Raw genomic sequence first — 23,945 nt, 5'->3', positions numbered from 1 at the left:
CCCAATGCAATGCACTCTTTTATTAAATGTAGCACTGTAGACAGCACCACTTAAAAAATAAACACATTCCACCTGGGTCTATCTAAATGGTGTGTTCCTAGAGTACTTTTTCTGACATGTAGTCTAAATATAAACAAATTATCCAGAATGACATATTTTATGGCTGTATTTACATAGAATTCATTTACACAGTTTTGATAATTCTGTTTGGAAATGGTGCAGCTCATGTTCAGGGCAAGTGCAACATCTAGGCAATACAGATGCTTTCCACTTGGCAGAAGCACACAACCTTGCTGCATCAAATATTCCCTTTTTTGAGTTAAAGCGGTGACATTTATGCTTCTGAAACCTCACAAAAATTTTGTGTAGGTCGTTGATGATGCATTGATTTTCAGAAGTAATTAAAAGATCTGTCAGATTGCTTATATCCCAGCCCAATTACTTGTCCATTCAATCTCAAAACTGTGTTTTTTAAAAGTATTTATTATTCCAACGTGTTAAGGCTTAACCAGCAAACCAGATTCAGGAATTAGACCATTTGTTCCAGTGGTTAATCAACCTCCCAAGCACCACACCTTGCTTCTAATTAGAATATAACTGATGTTTCCAATTACACTCTTTTTTGTTGTCTTTCCCATTAGCTTAAATAATCTTTTAATAGATGGCTTTTGTTTTTCCTGTCCGTGGATTTATTTAAAGGTTTTAATGTTCTGTCTTTTGCTGAAAAAGATTTTTAGAAAACTTAAATAATTTTTGTCTTCTGACCCATGCTGTGTTACTTAGCATCCATTTTAACCCAGTACTGAAATGTATTGAACATTTTAGTCCCAATCACTTCAGTGTCTCACAGCCATGAAATCAGCCAAGGTTTGCATCAGACCCATGGCCACATGACTGCACCAAGAGCTCATCTCGAGCTGTTTATCTGCTTTGACTCCTAAATCCTCTGCACTCTCTACATATTAAAATACATTTTCCCATTTCCAGTGTGTATATTTGCAATTCTCAGATGTTTAGATTTACATTTATCTACATTGAAATGCTTTAATTTGTTTGACTGGGTCTCTTTCATCATCTCTATTGCCTTGTGTTCATTGCAGCACTTTGAGCACTGGTGCAAAGATCAGAAATGTGAGATGCTGGGGTGGTTTCAGAAAACCACCTTAGAACTTGTTCTGTTCAATGAGTTCCTCAACAACAGCATGAAAAATTGGGAAGATTAGTGGATATGACCATGTCCCAGGAAATGGATCATGAGGGATTGTTGATAGTCTCAGACTTTCCTTTCCTTTCCTGAACTTGATTCCTTAGTGATGTCTACACTGGTAATATGCCTACATCTTTATTTGAAATTGAGATGTTTTAATGGTGTCCCTGCCCATGACAGGGGGGGCTGGAGTAAGAAGATCTTTAAGGTCCTTTCCAACACAAGCCATTCTATGATTCCATGGAAATTTCTCAGTGTTGCATTTTCCATCAGAGTGTTCTGGGCTGTGGAAGTCAAGGACCTCCTACTTGACCATTGGATTGTTAATCACCTTCAGCAATCAGTTTGGGGTTTTTGTTTTTTATTATTCTAATTTCAGAATGCAATGCAAGTAATCCCAATAATTAATATTTTAAAAAATCTAAATATTTATATATGTATCTGTTGTTTAGTTTTGGTCCAGCCTCACACTTTAATCCATTCTCAGTTGAGTCCTGTGCTGTTGCATTCTTTTGGGGTCAAGCAGCACAAGTACTTACCTGTCCCACAGCTCTTGTGTGTTTCTTTTCATTCATTCTGCCCCAGATCCCCAAAACTTTTTTCTTTAGCCAGGCCAAGAATTGTTTCTACTGATGCCTTTAGCTTCTCTTTGTAATGTGTGGCTGACCTTACAACCTATTTATAGTACATTTATATTTTCAAGCTCCATCTCCTAAGGAAATGAGGTGCATTTAATCAATCTCTGTCACAATCTGTCATCACTGAGATTTGGGGATATCAGACTGAGGTGTGGTTTGGGTGTCCCTCATGGGGATTCCAGGCTATGGATATGCCATTTGTGGCCTCATTGTAAGAGAATTAAAGAACCATGGAATGGTTTGGGTTGAAGGAACCTTAGAGATCATCCAGTTCCAAGAGCTGTTGTCACCACTGCAGGGACATTTCCAGTCTGGATGTAGAGCAAGAGGCTAGCAGAGGACATCCCTCCCCCATTCATAGGACAAATCTTCAACTTCTAGTTGCTGGCCAAAATTTATCACAAAATCAGGATGAGGTTTTAGCTAAAACTTCCAATTTTTTGATGTGAGATTAAGGCATCCTCACCAGTTAATGGGCTGTTCTTTTGAGCACACTCAATTTTCCTTCTTATTTTCATATTTACATGGTTTCTGCTGTGATTTTTTTTTTCTCAGAACTTTCTCAGTTTCAGGAGATGTGCCCTTTAGAGGCACCAATTACATACATAAGGTGGTACTGATTGAGAATTGATTCTGTTTTTCATCTTGAACGTAATCAAATCATGATCACTCATCCCTGGGTGCCTACAGTTTTCCAACCCAGTAAGTAATTCATCTATATCCCTCATAATCAGGTGCAACCAAGTCATTTTGCTGTGGCTACAGCAGCCTAAAATAAGAAGTAGCAGCTGCTGGTTTTATGCATTAATAGTGACTCTTTGCAACCTTAATCATATTCCTCACAAACTGAAATTTTGCTTCCCAACACAGATTCTGGTTTTAATTTTTAACCTTCTCTCATCAACAGGCAGGTGTTTAAGGAGTAACTTCATTTTCTCTGTTTTATTTGATAATTATAACAAGTCCTCATGTCTGTGTCTGGTCCTGGGCTTTACTTAGTAGGACTGAATTTCAGAAATGTGAATTATTTTGCATGATTGGCTCAGAAATAAAATTCTTAATTGGTAATAATTATTTAATAAAAAGCAGTATCTTTGATGAAGAGTTCTTATTGCTGTCCTCTCCACCCCTCTCATCTTTTTGAACCTTGTTAACAAAGAAAGTACTAAACATCAGAAGTGGTTTGTTTGACTTTCTGGGAAAGCTGAGGGGATGAACATCCCAAAATATGCTCTCAGCTCACTAAACTGCCAGGTAGAGATAAAATCGACTGCCCTCCTCTCCTCATGGGCTCCTTCCTCACGTTCTAAAGACAGGGCTCAGCATCTGCCACGGTGCAGAGCTGTGAATCTCCACAGCAGAAACGCCTGTACACACATCCCACACACAGCAGTGTTGGTTCTGCTGTGAGACCTCAGACCTGTCCTTTTATTTACATCAATCTCTGTCACCCACTGAGAAGCATTTTAGAATTCAGCAGTGTCTTACAGCTGCTGTATCTCAAATTATCTCAGCTGAGCTGCTGGGGAACAGCTGGAATCAAACAGGAAAAAAGGGGGGAAAAGGCCTTGAGTTGCGCCGAGGGAGTTCACATTTGATATTAGGAAAAACTTCTTCACTGAAAGAGTGGTCAGGAATTGAACAGGCTCCTTAGAGGAGTGGTGGAGTTACCTTCTCTGGAAGTATTTAAAAAATGAGTCCAGGTCTCACTTCTTGACACGATTTGGTGGGTGTGGTGGGTTTGGGTCAAAGGCTGGACTTCATGATCTGAGAGGGTCTTTTTCCAGCCTTAATTGTCTGTGATTCTAAAAAAGATCAAGCCAGTTTCTTAACCAGACAAATCTGGTGAAGAAGAGCATCTTCATTGACTGTCCTGGTGAAGATGGGGGTGTTGAACAGGCCATGAGCTCAGAAAACCTCTCCTTTGCAGTGTTATTCTCTTGCAATGCCACTCCAAAGTGTCACAAGAGATGAGGTATAAGTGAAAATGCTCTTGCCTATATTGTGGGGCTTTTCTTCTGAAATACTTGGATTTTTGGAGCCTGCTTACCCAGAACTTCTGTGCTCTTAAAAAAAAATAATTATAATATTTAATCATCCACTGAATGGAGATGGAAATAATAAAATGAGGAGGTCTAAGAAAAAGAGGAACCTGCTTTAAAAACCAAACCATTTCTCACTCCTCTCTCACCACCACACCCACAGAGTCATTTATTGATTCATGGCAGTTACAAGTTGACAATCAACAGATCAACACCTGAGCCCAGCTAATGAGATTAGCAGAACTAATTACAGAGAGATGGTAATTATTGCAGTTCCACTGCTTTGAACATCATAGGCTGATGCATCCAAAAAGGCTCCAGTTGCGGGGATTTTACAAACTGTGTGAATCTGAGAAATTCAAAAAATGCTACATACGAGATCCCCACCCACCTCTCCTTGCAAGCTGCTGTTCCAACAGGAGGTTAAAAAGAGGGACCTGTTTTTATCTTTTCATTAACATCCAGGTGTCAGGTACCACTAAACTTGAGAGGTAAAATCACCTTTTTTCTAAAGTATAAGCTACATCAGATGGTATTTCTACATAAGCACCCAAAGAGGAGCACCTCGGCTTTTTCTGCAGCTTTTAGACCTAAAAGCTGTGAGGTTTTTGTGATCTGTTATTAAGGGCAATGTGCTCTGAGGGATTAAGCTATTAGTTCAGACAATTATCAAAACCCCAAAATATTCCAATATTTTTGTTGTTTGGCTGTATGAAACAAAGAAATCATTCATAACTTCCCCCACGAATCTTTTGATATAATTTCTGTTCCATTGAGCAGGTGGAGCAAAAAGAAAAAGACATAGATTTTGGTTTTTTTTCTTCTTGGAAACATCATCTTTGTGTCTTTCCAAGATGAAAAAAAATAACAACACTACATTCACCTGCCTGCCATCTGGATTGTTTTCTGAGCCTTATTTAAAAAAGAAAAAAAAGAAAACAGTTCCAAGATCTCCGCATGAGAGAAGGGAAGGGAAGGGAAGGGAAGGGAAGGGAAGGGAAGGGAAGAGAAGAGAAGAGAAGAGAAGAGAAGAGAAGAGAAGAGAAGAGAAGAGAAGAGAAGAGAAGAGAAGAGAAGAGAAGAGAAGAGAAGAGAAGAGAAGAGAAGAGATTTGGCAAGGAACAAGGTTTAGAGCTCAATGCCCAGAGCATTATTGAAGCCACAGCTCCAACATCCCTGGTCATTCCTTTCTCCCACCCCTTGGCACCAGTGACACCATGCAGAGATGACAACGCTTGGCAATATTGCCATGGCTTCAATGTTCCTTGCAGGATGAGGTACCAGATATTAGTGAGCAGCTGGAAGGCAACAGCAGTCCCAAATTTACAGCTCTCTGACGTCCTTCATGGCCATTCACCATCAGCTTCACTCTGACACTGCTGGGGCAGACTCCCATGGTTCACATCACAGGTGCAGCTGAGCTCCCCTGCTTGTTTAGGCTTTTCCTCCTGTTTTTTACATGCTTTTAGTAACTGGAGAGCTCCTGAGGGAGAGTGGGCTGAGAATACAAAGCAGAAAATCTCTTATTCAAGAGCAAAACCTCTGGGGAAGAAACCTTTGCTTCCACCTTGGTTCATTTTTTCTTATTAAATGTGGAGATGTGAGCATAGGCTAAAGTTCATGATCAGCTCATCTTTGGCCTTACTACTAAAAGGCTGGGAGCAGTGTTTGTTCTTGATTTCATTAGAATTTTATCTGCTTGCTTCAGAGGCATGGCTGCTGTTTCCTGCTTTTTCAGGTTTTTCTTGGCTGGAGAAATTATTTGAGACCAGATCCAAAAGGGACCTTTGCCTTATAAAGAGAAAAGAACAGAAAAATTGAATTATTATTCCATCATATCTTTGCCTGTGACAGGTTATTCCTCAAATAGAATCACAGACTCAAAGAAAATCCTGAGTTGGGAAGGACCCACTAGGATCACCCTGCCCAAATATTGCCTTGATGATCTGCAGGGTCTGCAGGGGGATTCACAGATGCAGCTGTCACGGGGAGCAGGACATTGCATTTCACTGTGGCCCAGAAGCACTTCCTGAAACTCTAGGACTGAAACCCAAGTTTTTCTCCAAAGACCACAATTGATAATTTCTAATTTCTGTCAACTGTAGCCATTGTCACCCTAATTTTCTCTTTTTCTTGCATTTCTCCCCTTTATACTCCACTATACATAAATTGTAAGAATACTGTATTTCCAGAAACTGCTATTATTTGCTGTTTAAGCAATTAACTTCTGCCTAACCAAAGAAGGAGGTGTCTTCCCTACAAGGCATCAAGTATCCTGAGAACAGAAGTATTTTAGATGCTTCATTTCTCTCTCAGATGTGATTGAATTTGGCAAAGAAGTTTTGGAGCACTTGGGAGCAGGAAAAGGACTGACAAACAGAATACCTGCTTTCCTGCAAATTACAGGCTACTGACAGAGCACATCAATCCTTCTTTAAAAGGATATGTGTAGAAGGACAAAGAAAAGATTTAAAAAACATGTAGCTTCAGATTCAATTTTTTATCTGTCAGCAACAATCCCACAGATAATCTGATCAGCATCAACTGTTTGCAACATTCACTTTTATAGCAGCATTTTGGGGTATTTATTAAGGGACTTCCCAATTAGAGGAGTAATTTACACCCACAATTTGATAAGGAATTTGATAAGATTTAGCAGGATTATGGATTAAAAAAAAAAAACCAACAACTCAGCAGTGAACTAAGCAAAGCAGTTCATTGGCATTCCCAATCACTCATCTTTTAAACGGCACCAGCTACTGCATGGTTTGAATAAGAGACACAGAATCACAAAGCCCATGCTTTGTGTTTAAAAATCATCCAGTTCCACCTCCTGCCATGGGCAGGGACACCTTCCTCCATCCCAGGTTGCTCCAAGCCCCATCCAGCCTGGCCTTGGACACTCCCAGGGATGGGACAGCCACAGCTTCTCTGGGCAACCTGTGCCAGGGCCTCACCACCCTCACTGTAAAGAATTTCTTCCTAAATATCTCCTCTTTCAGTTAAAAAACATCTCCCCTTATCTGATCTACCTGTCCATTTCAAAAGCCCCCCCTCTCTCCTTTTTAAAAGCCCCCTTAATGCTCTGGAATGAGGTTTCCCAAAGGCCTTCTCTTCTTCAGGCTGAATAATCCAAATTCTCTCCAAACCTGTCTTCATAGCAGAGGTGCTCCAGTCTTCAGAGAATCTTTGTGGCCTCTGAAGTCAATATTGTCATGGCCTAAGACTTCTTGGGCTTACTCCAAGAAGCCCAAACCTTTCTTGTGCTCAGGAGCCCGGAGCTGGACACAGTGTTCCAGGTGGGATCTCACCAGGGGCAGAATCAGCTCCCTTGATGTGCTGTGTCATGCAAAACACAAAAGAGGCAAAAAAATGTAGATGGTTTTTCCTGTTGTTCACGTTAGGTTGGATTTCAACAAGGATTTCTCCTAAACAGACTGCTTATTTGCATCCTGGCAGAGAAGCATGCTGTAAACCCAGGAATTTCCCAAGAAGAAAAGGTAAAGGAAGCAACCAGGTCTTGGCTATTATAGAAGGTAAAATGCTGGAGAATTTCACTGAATTGAAACCCCCAGAAGGTGAAAACCTCCTGTGTGCTGCTCTCTTGTACCTACAGCAGTGCCAGACCCATTTTAGAGAGAAGTCACAATTAATGGCTTCTTCTGCCCATCTTTAGTTAATGGGTGCTTTTGCCTCATCAGACTTCTCTGACAGCAAGAAAATATCTCCAAAATGGGAATTTGTGCTCTGCTGAGCAGTGCACATGATCATTTTTTGTCCAATATTTTGCTAAAAAGGAGGGAGCCAAATTCATCAGCCATGGTGTCAAATTTTCCTTTAGAAATTTGATTCTGTGTACTCCATCCATCTTGAACTGGTTTCTGGCAGTTACACAATAAATTCATCATATTTCTGATGGAAAATTTTCTCCGTCCAGCTGTCAAAGTAGTGTTGCCACTTCTGGTATGATTTTTTAGCACTCTGTCATGAATAACCTAAAATTGTACTTTACTTTTAAATATATATGTATATTTTCCCCTTTGGGGAATAATTATGTAGTCTAATAGAACTTGGTGCTAAAGCTTTTTCTTCCCTCAAGTTTAAATTGCGTTTTTATTTTTTTTTTTTTCTTCAGAGGCATAATGTATTCCTATTACCCCTCATGGAACACTCTAAACTATTTTCAGCTTATACTTTCATTTCTAGATCCCCCCCCCTGCTTCCCCTCAACAATTTCATCACCTTTTTTTCTCTCCTTTTATTTTTTTTTTTTTGCTTCAAGTTATTAACAAATAAAGACCTGGCTCCATCATTTCCTTGACATTTCTTGCAGACATTTTGACAATGGATTGAATAAATTATATTATCCAGTGTTAGCCAGGGTAATGGTCTATTATGAATGGAGAAAAGCAGCACCAGATGAAGGCATTTCTGCTCCTGCAGCACGTGAATGGGTCTTTTATTGAATCCTGTGCTGCTGCAGCAAGAGCCAAACAATCCCTGAGTGCCTGAAGGTGGTGGAACTTGTCCATCCCCTCTGACCTTTTGCTGTGCTGTTCTTCCTTTCTCCAGCCCCCTCTTTTTATCACCAGCTCAACACCTCGTGCAGCACAGTTTGGGTCTCAATATGCAATGGAAGCACAATAATCTCTCCAAAGGAATCCAGATTTCCCCTTCCCCAGGCCTGCAGCAATCACCAACTTCTTCAAGCGTCACCACACCATCAGCTGTCAACCAGTGCCATCCAATAAAGTCATCCATGATTAATTATTCTTAAATGACAGCAGCATATTGAAACAAGCTGATAGCTGCTGACAGTGGAAATCCAATTAACCTGAATTACTATCTTGATTGTGGCCCAATTAATGTCAGCTGTGCCATGTCAGAAGTGAAGGCTTGGCTAATATAATTGTTTAATTAATTAGTTGCAGAGATTAGCTGATGTGAGACTGCCTTTACACTGATTTTCTTATTTTCTCCCCTCCCCCAGTGAACACTAAATTTGAGGGAAAAGCATAAACAGCTTGTTGTATACAGCTTTTTGCTTGAAGTGGATAGATGAAGTTCTATCTTAAACCCAGTTTGGAAGCTCACAGAGGGTGTAGGGGAGCTTTTAAACTTCTGCAAAAGTCTATTGTGGGCTTTTGTTTCAGTGAGTTTCACTGTGCCCCTTTGCTGAGATCCCGAGGAATTATGAGGAATTTCTTTGATGCATTCAAACTGGGATATGATGTAGTTATGAATTCATGATTTCTCTGGCTCTTAAAGCACATCTAGTGAGCAGCAGGAAGGGTGGTAATGGTGAGGGGTGGATTTATTTGTCTTTAGAAATAGAAACTTGAGTCAGAGGTGGCTGGGGGTTTGTTGCTCATGGTGTAATATCTGCCTGGTGCCTTGAGATTAGTTTATCTTCTGAGACCTCTTGTGCGAAGACTGTCCTGCATGACAAATAAAGGAGCATTAAGAAATGCATTATGACTAATTTTAGGAATGACTCATGAAGGAAAAGGGTCTGTTGGTGGCTCCTCCAGTTGGAGCACATTACAGTAGCTATTACCACCATCTTTGCCACATCCATTTCTATTCCTCCATCTCTCCTCTGGTCAGCTTTCAACAGCCATAATGCATTTAAAAGTAACACTTCCATTCATAATGGTTGTAACTCAATGATTCTGGAGGGGATTTTCAGCCTAAATAGTTCTATGATAATATGGTTGTATAAAGGATGAGATAGAAGTGCAAAAAACTGACTGTGGAGTAAGTGTTGCACTGAACCACTTACTAATAATAAGTTGGAGTTTGTGAAGTAGAGCAAGAGAAAACTTCCCTTGATCTTCACCAGAAACTTTTAAATATTCTTAAAAAAAATACAGACAGGCTCAGACTGATTACCAAATAAGAGGATTATAATGAGAAAAGGATCTCTAATGACTTAAAGGAGCTAGCATTAAAAAGTTAAACTTGGTAAATTAATATGTTAAGTACAGAGGCTCTGACAAGCAGTGAGGGGAAAGTATACACACATCCTTACAGATATCTATATGGGCTTTTCCCCACGTGGAGCTCAACTCTTAAAGCTCTTGTCATAGATGCCAGGAGAAAAGGGATGGAGAGTTAAAAGCTTTGATCAGCTGCCTGTAAAAAAAGCTGGGACACTTCACAAGTTCAGAGGTTCTCTTCACTTCTCCAGACTCTTCAAAAATATTTGGTTACTTCAATGTCAACCTCAAAAAAATTCCATAAGCGGGACCTCCCTGGAGATGTTTCTCTTTGAGCTGTTCTCCAAATAGCACCAGGGCATAATCTCCCATGGAGGTTTCAGTTTAGGTGGAAGTGCTCAGAACTACTTTAGAAACTTTCTCAGAGCTTCAAACCACTCATTCAGTCCAGTTTACAGGACTTTGGGAGAATTCGTCGATAAGTTTGGGAGGATTTTCAGATCAGCCTTATCCTAAAAAGTGATTAATGTCCTCATCCTCTCAGCAGTGTAGGAGAACCACTCAGCATGTTTTAAGAAAACTATGTCATAACAAACTGAACTACATAAACCCCTTTTTAACTTAACTTAGTTGGCAGTTTATTAATTTGTTGTCTGTGCACCTCTAAGAAGATTTTCTTTAGATGGTGTGTAACTTAAATTTGTTTTTGTTGGCTAAAAGTTAGTTATGGTTGAGTGACACACGTTCTTTTGGCTGCATGTCCTGGGTTCTGCCATTCTGGACAATCCCATCTCTCTGCTGTTCTGTTAATTGGAGGAAATGTTTACAGGTTGTTTGTTCCTTACCCAGCATAGCTGGATGGAGTAGACGGGCCTTCTATTGTGAATCTGGCTCCAAACTGGCGCCATGACAGAAACCACAAACACAAAGACATGTTGGATTTAATACATTTCATTGCTTGCTGCCCCTTTCCATGCTTGCAATGACATAAAACTCAAACATGAGGACTGTTTTCACTTCCACCCTTACAGACCCATGATTTAATTTAATTCTTTCTTTTCCAGCCTGTCCTCTCGTTGCTGTGAGGGATTGATATGCTCTGCAGGACAGCCTGTTGGCACTGTGCTCTGTGACATTCCCAGAGCTCTATTATGTTGTCCATCACAGTCCAGTTATTCCTACACTCTTCGCTTAAGGAGCCCTTTGTGCTGGCAGAGCTGACAAGACTCTGCCCAGACACAGGAGCTGTGATTCTGACCAGCAAGGTCAGGCTCCAAGGCCATTTGTGAAGCAATGCTGATATTCCATTGTTTGTTACAATCATCTCTTTCATTCAGAATCCATTGCAATTTGCAATTACACCGTGATTTTGACACAGAGGCAGGAAACTCTCAGCTTTGATGGCAGTGAATAATTCAGGGTGCTCTGAATGCTGTTTCATTGCCAGGGACTGAGGAACAGTGAAACGTTTTGACCTCTGGTCATTCTCAGCTTTCATATTCATTGTCCCCCTCAGCTCAGATCAGACCAAACTCCACTTTAGGATGTATTTAAGTGTCACAGACATATTTTCTGAAAAAATCCCTTTGCCAGGATTTCTTCTCCTGAGAAGCTGAGAGGCCTCAGAAACAAAATGTAAACAATAATTATCTGCTGCTGTGGAATGTGGCAGGTGCATCTTTGATTGGTCTCATGTGAATTGTTTCTACTTGATGACCAATCACAGGTCCAGCTGTGTTGGGACTCTGGTCAGTCACAAGATTTTATTATCATTCAATTCCTTTCCTTTCTTTGCTGGCCTTCTGATGTCTGCTTTCTCTTTCTTTAGTGTAGTTTTAGTATATAATTTTCTTTTCATATAATATATATCATAAAATAATAAATCAGCCTTCTGAAACATGGAGTCAAGATTCTCATCTCTTCCCTCATCCTTGGGACCCCTGCAAACACCACCACATTTAAGGATGCTGCCAAGAGCTTAGAGTGGTTGTTTGAGAGATGAAGGAAGGGGCAAAAACTTATTCCTCTGTAATATGAGCTCCATTGTCATATCCATAACTCTATTGTGTGACTAAATAATTAAAGAGAAATGCTTTAATCCCTGAAAATTTTAAAGGTTTTAAGTTAGAAATGGCTCAAACAGTTTACCTAAAACAAAACAAAAAAAAACCCCATCCCTATAAAAACCAGATAGTTAAAAAATTATGTTTGTGTGTTGATCTTGGCAAGTAAAGGCTCCATCATCACATGGGTCACTATTTTTTCTCTATTTATTTGATGAAGTCACATCCCTGATGTTACAACATGGAAAATGAGGAATGAAGAAGTTAAATGACTTATAAATAGCCACATAACAATTTAATGAGAAAAGCATGGATAGTGCTATATCTTTCTGTACAGTTCCCCTCATTGCCTGCTCTTTTCAGATTTATTTTTGGTATTTATATTGAAATGCTCTTCTTACCAGTCCTGAACTCTGCTCTTTGACTTTCTCTGGATCTGCATCTGTTAACCTGAGCAGCAAACCTCAGGGGAATACTGTCTCACACAAGATTTCCCAATACTTGGTGCTTTCCCCTGGGGTCAGAAGTTCAATATCAACTCAGTCTACCTCCTGCCATTTGTGCATTTAATCCACCAGAAAAATGAAAATGAAAAAAACAATAGTCAAAATACTCTTCAAACCTTGAAGAAGTTGTTTGGGTTTAAACAAAGGCTTAGATCAGGTATTTTGACAGCCTAACCAGTTCTCCATGGCTTCTTAAGAAAACCAAGCTGCCTCAAATTTAATTCTATGCCACCCAATAAAATGATATGGAGGCTCTATTTCTGCTTAGTTTTACTGGTGCTACACTAGATGTGACTTTATCCACTTCTTTTTTGTGACAGACATATAAGTAAGCAGTAAAATGGAAATATCCTTTGTCATTTTGCAATTATTTAAGATTCTCAGCTTTTATGTCTCAGCTCTACTTTGAACAGGTGAAGACTCATATTTGTAGAAGTATACATGGGTTTAAGAAGCAGTAAAATAGATTTCAGTCTGCATTAGGCCAGGTGTGAGATTTGCATTCCTTGAGTTCCTAGCAGACAACTTGTCATTTTTCAAAAGGAAGGTTTTCATGCCTGGGCTCTGTGTAATTTTCTCACTCTTCCTTAGCCCTCTGTTCACAAATATCCTGAAAAGGAGCAGTAGGGACATGGTGGGTGCTTGTAAATATTTTCTGCACTCTCTGGATTTCACTACCAGGAAAAAAAAAACCAATTAGAGGTCTATTTAAAATTCAGTGCAGCACGAGTTCAGCTTTGTTCTATGACGTTACAAAATAATTCAGGGTAGTTTGTGCCTGTCAACCACTGTTTGACATGCTAATGACAGGAGCATTTTAGGAGTAGTAAAGATAGTAGTGATGTTAGTGATAGTGGTGAGCAAAGTTTGTAGGAAATAATGTTGTATATTAAATCAATGGACACAGTTAAAAAAAAAATCCCAATTGTATCAATAACTTTTATGAAAGCACAGAAACTAGACACTGCCTTTTATGGTTCTGTGGCATCTTTGCTCTGGAGATCCATCAGCTCTGAGGACATTCTGAGGCATCAATGGCACGGTACTTCATGGAACCACTTCCAAAATTTTGTTTTACTTGTAATTCCCAAGGCTGGGAGGAGCTTCTTGTGTATCAATTCCTGTAATGTACTGACTTCCATTGAGGTACTCAGGTACCTGCTGGTGGTACGGTCAGACCAGCTCGGACCTTCAGGTTGTTTGGTGCCTGAAAACGTGCCCTAATTTATCTTTATTACTGGTGAGATTTGAAGGCAAATTTAGGTTCAAGGACATGTTGCCTTGAAGACAGAAAACCTTTCTTTCAGTCCCAGCATGAACAATATTGTTGTACCACAAGAGGAAGCGGCCTCAAATTGCACCAGAGGAGGTTTAGGTTGGATATTAGGAAAAAATTCCACACTAAAAGGGTTGTCAAGCCCTGGAAAAGGCTGCCCAGTGAAGTGTTGGAGTCACCATTCCTGGCAGGATTTAAAATGTGCAAATGGGACACGGCTTAGTGGTGGCCTTGGCAATGCTGTTTGGACTTGATGGTCTTAGAGGTCTTTCTCAGTCCAAATTATTTTGTGATTCTTTTTTACTACCCCCTGCAAGTTCCTTTGGTTTTTTTATTTTCTTTGTTTTCTTTGTTTGTGTTTGAGGATGTTCAAAAGATGCCTCATGGTTGATGTACTCTTTTGTAAAGCATTTCATCTTTATTAGAATTTTCATCTAAACTTTTTTCACCTATTTATATAGTGTAGTGAGGAGAAATTGTTGAATCATTTGGACCAGAGTCTCATCAGAGTACACTGGAGTTAAGCCAGACTAAATGCTTTTTTTGGCTCTGGTCCTTTTAAGATTCTGCAAAGTTTGACCTGGTTATTGTTGGCAAAAGGGACCAGTCTGGAGAGGGCTCAAGTGTTTTTGGGAGCAGAGATTGAGCTGGTTCAAGAATTAAAACTTTCTGCCCTGAAAGAGAAACTGATGATGTACAGACCAGATAAGTGAGATTGGTCCAAATCTGGATGAACTGATGGGCTCAAAATGCTGAGATTGGCCACACAATGAGCCAAAATCTGCCATTTTCAATCCTTCCAAGTAGTCCCATTCATAAAATAATATAATCTAACTAATCAACACAGCTCAGCAGGAAGGTTTTCTTCGAGCACTGCACAGCTTTAATGTGGTCAAATCATTCTCTCTCTGATCTGCTCCCTTGCAGTGTTTCTGGTTTGAATTGTTGGGGGAGTTAGGTTCTCTCTGAATCTGCCTGTGTGGGGCTTTTAAGCATCTCAGGGTGGTTTCTACAAAAGTGTAAGTGTTTGTTTTGCTACTCTGCGTGAATTCTGATTTGGGAAATGCAGTCTCTGGTGTTTCAGGTGCACACACCAGTCATTACCTGCTTTAAATTGCTGGCTGGGTCTGCTGTGTGGAACTCAAACAGCTGCCAGAGGTAGGTGGCTTCATTCCAGAGCTGGTAAAAAGATAATCCTCTTTATAGTGAATTTGTAAATCACGTTGGAGGTTTGCTGCCTTGAAAGGCGTGCTAGAAATGTAAGCCATTATCATGTGTTATTACAAATGATGTCTCAGCCATTAGGAAAACAAGTGTATTAGGAGAATATTAAGATTGCCAATTCAAGCATTTAGAAGGTAGAAAATGCAGCAATTAAATCTGTGTGTGCAGGCTCAACATCAGCCCCTGTCAGCTTTTAGGAAAGCCAACGCAGAAAGCTCTGTGCTGATCCTGATAGATGTGGCAGATGGTGAAAATTATCTCAGATTTTGAACTAGTCAAGAGTGTACATGAACAAGGGTTTGAGAGAAGTCATATCTTTCCTAAACTGGGCCAAATTTCCCAGAAACATGAAAATGAGGACCCTCACCAAAAGGACAATCCCCTTTCTCCCTGATCTTCCTTACACAGGACAAGGGAAAATGGCTTCAAGTTGCACCAGGGGAGGTTCAGGTTGGATATCAGGGAAAATTTATTCACTGGAAGAGTGATCAAACATTGGAACAGGCTGCCTGGAGGCAGGGTGGACTCAACATCTGTGTAAGTGTTCAAAAAACAAGCAGATGAGGCACTTCTCCATATGGTTTAGTGGGCAACGGGTTGATCAGCCAAGGGTTGGACTTGTTGGTCTTGGAGGTCTTCTCCAACCTCAGTGATTCTGTGATTTTTCTCCAAAGCAGGGAGAGACTAGAGAAAATATTTCCATTATCTTCTCCAGGATGGAATACTTGGAAATTTTTAAAATAGTTTTCTCCTTTTATTGGGCTGGCATATTTTCATTTAAAAGAAATAGCTTGGGGGGAGATTCCAGGCATGGAAAATCCAGTCTTGGATGGTTGTCCCTGGCTAAATAAGTTGGAGAAAGTACAGTTTTGCAGTAGGCTATGCTGAGGAATCATACCTGTAGATGGCACTTGGCTTCACCTGGGTTATATCACAGAAACATGTGAGATCAGGGAATAGTTTGGGTTGGAAAGGACCTTAAAAATCATCTAGTTCATCCCTTCAGCCATGGGCATGCTTTCCACTAGACCAAGTTGCTGAGGGCCCCATCCAACCTGTCCTTGAGCACTTCCAGAGATGTATGCAAAGAAAACTAATTAATTAGGAGGGGATCATGAAGAGACTTATGGGGAATGGGAAAACTGCACAGAATTAGTGGAAAGCAGCAAATACATCGACACGTCATAAAGAAATCAGTCCAAATGACATGCAAGTGAAGGCCCAAAAACAATATGTCAAAGGCAACTGATCTATTTCCTTTCTGCTGTGGGCTGGCCTTTCCCTGTTGCTCTCATATCTTGTGGGTTTTATTCATATGTAACTTGTCTACTTTGTTCTCATTTAAAAAGACTGTAAGTGCTTAATAATATTCCTGGCCTTTTCTAGCCTGCCTGCAGAAGCAGTGATATTTGATAGCAAATTCATTGTTGCTCTATAAGGAAGCCATACCATAAAGGTCACCAAATTTGGTCAGTGCATTTTAATTTGTACACACGTTAAAGGTCATGTTCCTCCCTTCCACTGCAATAACACAGAGTGTTTACTCTCTTATCAGAGCTGATTGTGTATGGCTCAGCTAAGGGAGCTTATCGATGCAAATGGAATATGAAATAATAATAATAATAATAACAACAACAATAATGCTGTTGCAAGTGTAAGGGGATTTTTCCCCTCTGTATGTTTACATAATTCTTGGAGGTAACCACACGTCTACAAGGTCTGACTTTCCACTGTGTATCTCCAATATTTTCTTTTCCTCTCCCTCTCCAGCTTTCAGCAGAGCTTTTGCTACTGTCCACTGGAATGGCAGCAGTTTGAGATTTATAATAGCATCTCTGCATAAACACGTCCAAACGTAATTAAGAACCTGGGCTCTCAATCCAGCAGACCTCAAATTAGCTTTCAAAATGCATATTAAGAGTATAGACAAATGCTTTCATGAAATTCCAAATGACCTCTGAGGTCAGGGTGAACAAAATTGTATGAACCTCTTTAATGTCACAAAACTCTCTACAGAGATTTGCATATAAAATGAACCATTTTATGTCAAACAGATTTGTTAATCTTACAATAAAGGAAGCAGCACTTGAAAATTAATCAGGGTGGGTTTTCATTGCCTAACAGAGGCCCTTAAAAGGACCTGACCTGATAGCTGGAGGCTGTTATTGTGTGGTTGCTAAATTTAATAATTTTTGGTTTTTATCTGCTGAATGGGTTTGCAGGAAATAAATTTCCAGAGCAGATTAGTCTGCAATGGTTTCTTTGCTCCAGTTGTGGAATTTCAGAAGTTTTTGCACTCCTGGCTCTGTTCAAAAATGCTTCATTAATTGTTCTTTATTTTAAAATTGTGTTTGAAACATGGGTAAGCATTTCTGTAAGTAAAATGGATTGTCTTATTGAGTCCTTTGGCATTGAGTACATGGTAGATTTTTGCTTGCTGACCATAATAACCTAAGAAATGATAGTGGAAAACTGGTCCTTTTTCACTAGGAGACAGATTCTTGCCCATACAACCAAACTGAAAAGCTCAGGGTGTTTCCAGACCTGTTCCTTGTCCTCACTCCTAAGCTTTGGAAGCATCGGAAGAGGCTGCCCAGGGGAGTGTTTAAAATTCTGTGGATATGAAACTTGAGGACAGGGGTTGAAGGTTGGACTTGGTGATCTTAGAGGTCCCTTCCAGCCTCAACAATCTCAATTTTCTAAGAATGTTTCTATTATTTAACATTGTAGGAGGGAGAGGCAGAGTCAGGTGGTCTTGGGTTAACCCTTTAGGGCAAAGCTCTTTGGTCACTGTCTTCATCCTTATCCCAGTGCCGAGACCTGGGAGTGATGGAACAAAGATGGGATACTGTTGAGATTAATTTAATTAATTTCTAATGAGAGCAACCTGCTCAATTTTGTCCTGCAGAAGACCTAGAAAACTCCCCAGCCATGGAGTTGTAGGGTGTGACTCTGCTCTGAAGTGGTGTCATATGCTCTGATGTTCCCAGAATAGAGCAGCTGCTCTAGTACAAATCCCTGCCTGAACTAAAATTCCCGTTTCTAGGGATTTTCACCTCCTTTGTGGAGGCAGTTGAGAAATCTCAACTCCTGCCTTACGATCCATAACTGCCTTACTCCTCCCTGCCTTACATTCCATAATGGAATCAATCCACCAAAGGTGGAGAAGCTCAATGCTGCTTTTCTATATGTGAATCAAGTGCATTTTTATTTGTTTGTTTTTCTCCATTCAATATAAATACAGCAAAAACAGTTTCCTTTAGCCTCTTCTATTATTTATGCTTGGCCTCAGCTAGTTTTTGAGTGCTTAGCAAGAAAGCATTTTTTTCCCTCCTCGTAAATGTATTTGCTTAGGAATTTCCAAGATGAAACTTACTTTTCTGGGCCTGGGGCCGTAATGGGCTTTAATGGGTTTTAATTACTTAACTATCTGTTGTGACATAATTAAAATATTTTTCAACATTTCACCCCCAAGAAATAAATATCTTCTAGGCTGTAAAATATGACTTGCAGCTTAATTTTCTGAAACGATGAGGGAAAGGTTTCTTCCAGGCTCAGTCACATCCAGTTTGCCTGTCAATATAAAGTGCTTCTCAGCTGTGTCCCTGAATAGCCTTGCTCATTCCTTCCCTCCTTTTCACTCCTATTTCACATGTGTGTTTAAAGAGCCTCTGTCAGGATTAAAATATATCTTTACTTATTTTGCTAAAAAACCCTGAGAGCCCAGAAAAAATAACTGTAAAAAGCCATTACATCTTGCTACAGGATTAGAATTTTTTTGGTCCCATGTTGCATTCTTTTCATCTTGGGAAAATGTGTACAATGAAAATAGATTAGCTCCAATTTAATCAACAAATTCTAGGTGTTAAGGGAAATGGACTTACAACAGGTTGGGACAGAGCTATAAAACCAGAGCAGTGCTGCAGCATAGCATTCGAGGTTTAGAATAAGCTAAGATAATTAAAATGAAATCAGATAGTGGGCTTATAATTATTTCTCATACATTTTCCTGCAGAAGATAATCTTGTAGCTTTGAACCTTTCCCAAATTCCGTCTGAAATTGTTTGTTGCGTTGATTTCTCTCTTTAAATACTCATTTTAGCAGATAGTTAAAGGGAGTCAGTGCTTTCCAAGGTGGAGTTCCAGGATACATTTCCCTGGGAGGAATATGGTTTTTGGGAGGTTTTGTTAAATTCCAGCAGCTCCTGTATGTGGACAGAGTTTTTGCAATTTAACAGGGAGAAACATGGAGAAAACAGCCACAGGTTTTTGTGAGCTCCATGTTTGGCAAAACCTCCAAGTCTCTGGGGGAAAAAAAAAAACACAAACAAAACAAAACAAAACAAAACAAAAAAAACAAACAAACAAACAAACAAACAAAAAAACCCCAGTTATTCCCTCAGGTTTTCTGGATACTTTGTGAAGTTGAGGTGAAGACCATCCAAGTTTGGTCTGTACCAAAAATGCCCTTCAGCATCCATCTGTGCCAATGATCTTGGGTATGTCTTGTCTGCAAACATCTAACTTCAAGGGCAGGTGGAAGATTCAGAGCAAAATGGCCTTAAAATTGCTCCTGAGAGCAATCATGGGTGTAGTTGCAGGAATTGAGAGGAGGTCACATTTCCAGGAAAGTCAAGGAAAATAGGGAACAGGAATAATGCAGAGTGTGAGAGAAGGAGCTTCAGCAGCTGAGGGGAGAAAGAATTGGGGAAAGATGAGTGAAATCCACTGTGGTTTAGTCGTATTCGTGGGAAATGCTGCAAAAATGCAAAGCTCCCTGAAGAATTATGCTGTAACATACATGATTCCTTTTACAGCTGGTTTGGCTTCTTGTGGATTGCTTCAGTTTTGTATTTTTAAAATTTTTCCTCAACTTTTCAATGGTTCAGGTTCTGTTATTCTGGGACTACTAAAATTGTGGCAGGAACCTCGTCGTGTCTGTCTCAGGCAGTGAGGAACTTGTCCTGGTGAGAAATCCTGTTACAAGTTTGGAAACAGTTTTCCATTTCCATGTCAGTGTAGCTGAACTTTGATGCAATCATGAAGCACATTTGCTTTTTATTCTTTTTTTTTTCTTTATTCTTTGGGAAAACTGGAACTCTCTTGAGATCAGCTGTACTTTCACCCAAGGAATGTGTCTCTACTTCCTCCACTTAAAATGGATGCAACCAAATCATTGCATTGATGTTTGGGATGGAAAGCATTAATTATATGATTCTGCTGTCATGGAAACCCCTTGAAAAAAAATCAGGATCTTTACATTAAGTGAGAGCTTTGCGTGGTCTCATGTGGAACATGACTTTAGATAGATGTCCTAAGAAAACCTGAGTAGATAAGTAAAATTTCTAAACATGTATGATGTACACAGCATAATAATTATTCCCTTACTGAATGAGGCAGAAATCCTACTGTAGAGAAAGGCAAATATTGCTCCCTGTAAATGCACACATGGAAAACATGGAATTTCTTCACTGCTCAGTGCCTACATTTCTGAGCTTTCTGTGCTTCCAGTGTGCAATGTTACCTCAGGGTTCTTAAAAAAAACTCTTTGAAAAACTCATTAAAAGAGATGTGTTTATTTTTGTCTCTCAATGCCCTTCAAGAATGGCAGATGGGCATTAAGACACCATTTGTAATTTCAGTTTGGCAATCAGACTGTTAACCTAAACTAGGGGATGATAGCAGAGATAGTTAGAGGTAATATTTATGTTGTTTATTAGTGTGTATTTATGTAATATTTAAGTGAGAGTTCCCATAGCACAGTCTACAGATCCTGTCTGGGGAAGAGAATCTGTGCAACACATTCTGTGCTTGCATCTTTCTCCTCTGATAAAGGCAGGAAAAGGGTCCCAAGAGCTCACAGAAATTCAGGCTGGTGCTCTCCACAGGACAGGCTTGGTGAGCTCCACAGGGTATCATAAAATCATAGAATATTAAGCTTGGAAAAGACCTCCAAGGTCATCAAGTCCAATCTTCATGCCAAGTCTCCTTGAAGGGATTCTTTAAAGTCTCTTTCTGAACCAGGGTGTGCATTTGTCCAGTGAAGGGACAATGCTGCTTTTGCTCATATTTCAGTATTTTTCTAAGTGACAAACCCTGGGGTGCTGGTATCCTGCCACTCTTCCTCGGGATCTGTAGGAAAGGTGTACAATGAAAATAGTACATGTACTATTTTCCTGGTGTGTCCAGGAAGGGATCAGAAGCTGCTTCTGCTCCACCACCATGTGCAGATTTATGGCTGGAGACTAAAGCAACTCAAAGAATTCAACATTGTCTTTATTGAAAAGTAAAATAAGAAAAAAAAAACCCAAACAAACAAACCAAAACTAGGAATAGACAGGAAAATCCTGCCATGGGTTTTATGGCTGTGAAGGACAGTTATACTAAATATGCTAGGAGATATTTTAAAGAGCAGGAATCATTACCCTGACTTGCCAGCCAGGACAAGATCATAAAATGTGAACCAAATCCCAGGATTCAGACTGGGCTGCAGCTCTCCTGTCCTCTGATCAGCCTCTGTTTATGCTTCAATTGATTAAAAGCAAGGAAAAAGGGAAGGGAGAAGAGACTCTGCAAATCCAAAATAAAAGTGACTTGGACTTTGTAATGCTGGAAAAGAGGAAAAGAAGAGAATCTCTCTGCAAAGGGAATGATGGAAAAGCCATGTGAAGTGATAATTTTGAGGCTCTTAATGGACTATTTGAGAATTCTGCTCGAAGCTAAATAAGCTAAATGACCCATTAGCATCCTCTGCTGACCAAACACAGGCTCTGACTTTAGAAGTGGACAAGGACACCCAAGTGCCTTTGAAAGTCTGCAGTTTGAAGCAGAGGTTTCCTGCTTTGACTTGGAATTAATGAAGGTTAAAATTAAAGGGGAAGCAGTAGCAAGTCTGTTGGCTCATGGGCTGAGCTTTCAGGATGCATTGCAATTTCTTCTGAAGAAATTGAAGTGTTAGGTGAGGATCTGCTATGAAGAAACCTCCTTTTGTGTGTGGGGAAAAAAAAAAAAAGTTAAAGAAAATCAGAGAATCACAGAATGTTTTTGGTTGGAAGGGACTTTAAATATCATCTCATTGCATCCCCTGCCATGGGCAGGGACAGCTTCCACTATCTCAGGTTGCTCCAAGCCCCATCCGACCTTGGACACATCCAGGAATGGGGCATCCACAGCTTCTCTGGGCAGCCTCTGCCAGGGCCTCACCTCCATCACAATAATTTCTGTGGGCCTTTGCCCACTCATATTCCCCCCATCGTCACAGTAAACTGATGAAAAAGCATGAAAAAAATCTATGCTCCAAAGTAGGGGTTTTGGGAAGTGGAATTGTGTCCCCTCTCAGACTCCCTCCTAGCATGCCTCACAAGATCCCTCTTGACAAATGCACATGGAATGATATATTTAAAACTTTTTTTCTCATCCAAATCAAAGAAAACCTATCTGAATGATTGAAAAGCTGATGGAGAGCCACGATGATTCACTGATTATCTGTTAGGGAGGCAGGACAGTACAGCATTTTAAGGTGCAAAAAAATAGTAATCTGCAAATCCACACTTTTATAAAACCCCAGTTAGATTGGTGGTTGATTCTGAAAGAGAGAACAGGTCATGCATCACTGTTCCCTGCTGGATGTGCTTCTCCAGCTTGTTTGGGCACTGAGAGGGAATGAAGGACAGGATTTGGAGCACCAATGGAAGAGATGAGGCTTCTTTGCAGTGTAGAGACCAAAACATCCCCAGAACAGAACAGGGAGCAATGGCTCTGTGGGAAATGCAGTGCAGAGTGATGTAAAGCAGCTAGAGAAGGATCCAAGGCAGACTGGGAGACCTGATTGCAGCAGTTAGGGAAAGGAGAGGAAAGGAAAGGAAAGGAAAGGAAAGGAAAGGGAAGGGAAGGGAAGGGAAGGGAAGGGAAGGGAAAGGAAAGGAAAGGAAAGGAAAGGAAAGGAAAGGAAAGGAAAGGAAAGGAAAGGAAAGGAAAGGAAAGGAAAGGAAAGGAAAGGAAAGGAAAGGAAAGGAAAGGAAAGGAAAGGAAAGGAAAGGAAAGGAAAGGAAAGGAAAGGAAAGGAAAGGAAAGGACTGGTTGATCTGGTCTCAAGGAAAATGTCCAAGTTTAGGATTTTACTGAAATAATTTTTTTGTGTGTGTATTGGATAACAGGACTCATTACACTGTGGGATCATGGAAACACCCTTCTTCCAATCCATCTAAAAAAAGAGACAGGGGAATTGGATTATCTGCAAAGATTTTAAATAGGAAGAAACAACATCACATCCACAGAGGTCACTAGGAAGACTGATGGGTTGAAGTAGAAACCGACATCAAAATTAAAATTCCATAGAATCTCTTTTACCATATCTGAAAGTGAATGAGGTCAGGGTGGTTAACACTGGAAGTACATTTGCCTGCCCTGTGAGCTGCCCATGTCAGTGCTGGTCTCAATTTTGTTGCACAGCAGAGTGGAGAGGGAACTTTTCCTCTTACAGGGGACAGTTTTGTCCTGGCTAAAACATGAGTCTCCTTGAGCCAGGTCTCATGAGCTCTTGGAGATCTATTTCACACCCAAGGTAGCTCAGCTACCTTAGAAGGCATAAAATCAGCCAGATGGCTTCTGTGGTAGTGCTGGCAACAAAAAGGTTTTAATAAAAGGCAAAATAACAAAACTCTTTGCAGAGAAAAACTTAGCCAGGTGCAAGAGGCCCTTCTGCCCCTGGTAAAACACCTCACAAAAGCGATTTGTTTCTTTGTTCTCTTCTTTTTCTAGTAAATTGCTCAGGCGGGACTTTTTGGCTTCTGTCCAATTAGTTATCTTTAAGTCTGAGGTGAAGTCCCCCAGGTCCTATGAGATGTCTTTTCACCTAATTGAGGAGAGAAACTTCTGGGCTTATTTCCTTTTTAAGGGGACAAAGGAAATTTTTGTCACTCTGTCAACAGGGGGCACATTCCTATACCTGGCAGCTAGATGCAGCTCCAACACCCCCAGAACAAAACCAAACTGAGTGGCCTTACTCAAGTTCAGCCCTCCAAGCAGAGCCTGGAAATTTAGTGTGACAC

General features: G+C 40.2%; 1 protein-coding gene across 6 annotated transcripts in view; it reads left to right on the top strand.

Moving 5' to 3' along the window:
* Positions 1-23,945, top strand: part of TSNARE1 (t-SNARE domain containing 1) — a 469,579-nt gene that overhangs the window by 375,907 nt on the left and 69,727 nt on the right. The gene's annotated exons all lie outside the window — the stretch shown is intronic.

Source organism: Agelaius phoeniceus, chromosome 1, assembly GCF_051311805.1.
Source record: "Agelaius phoeniceus isolate bAgePho1 chromosome 1, bAgePho1.hap1, whole genome shotgun sequence".
NCBI classification, from domain to species: domain Eukaryota; kingdom Metazoa; phylum Chordata; class Aves; order Passeriformes; family Icteridae; genus Agelaius; species Agelaius phoeniceus.
Note: the sequence above shows the minus strand (reverse complement) of the source record. Positions and strands in the feature narration are given on the sequence as shown.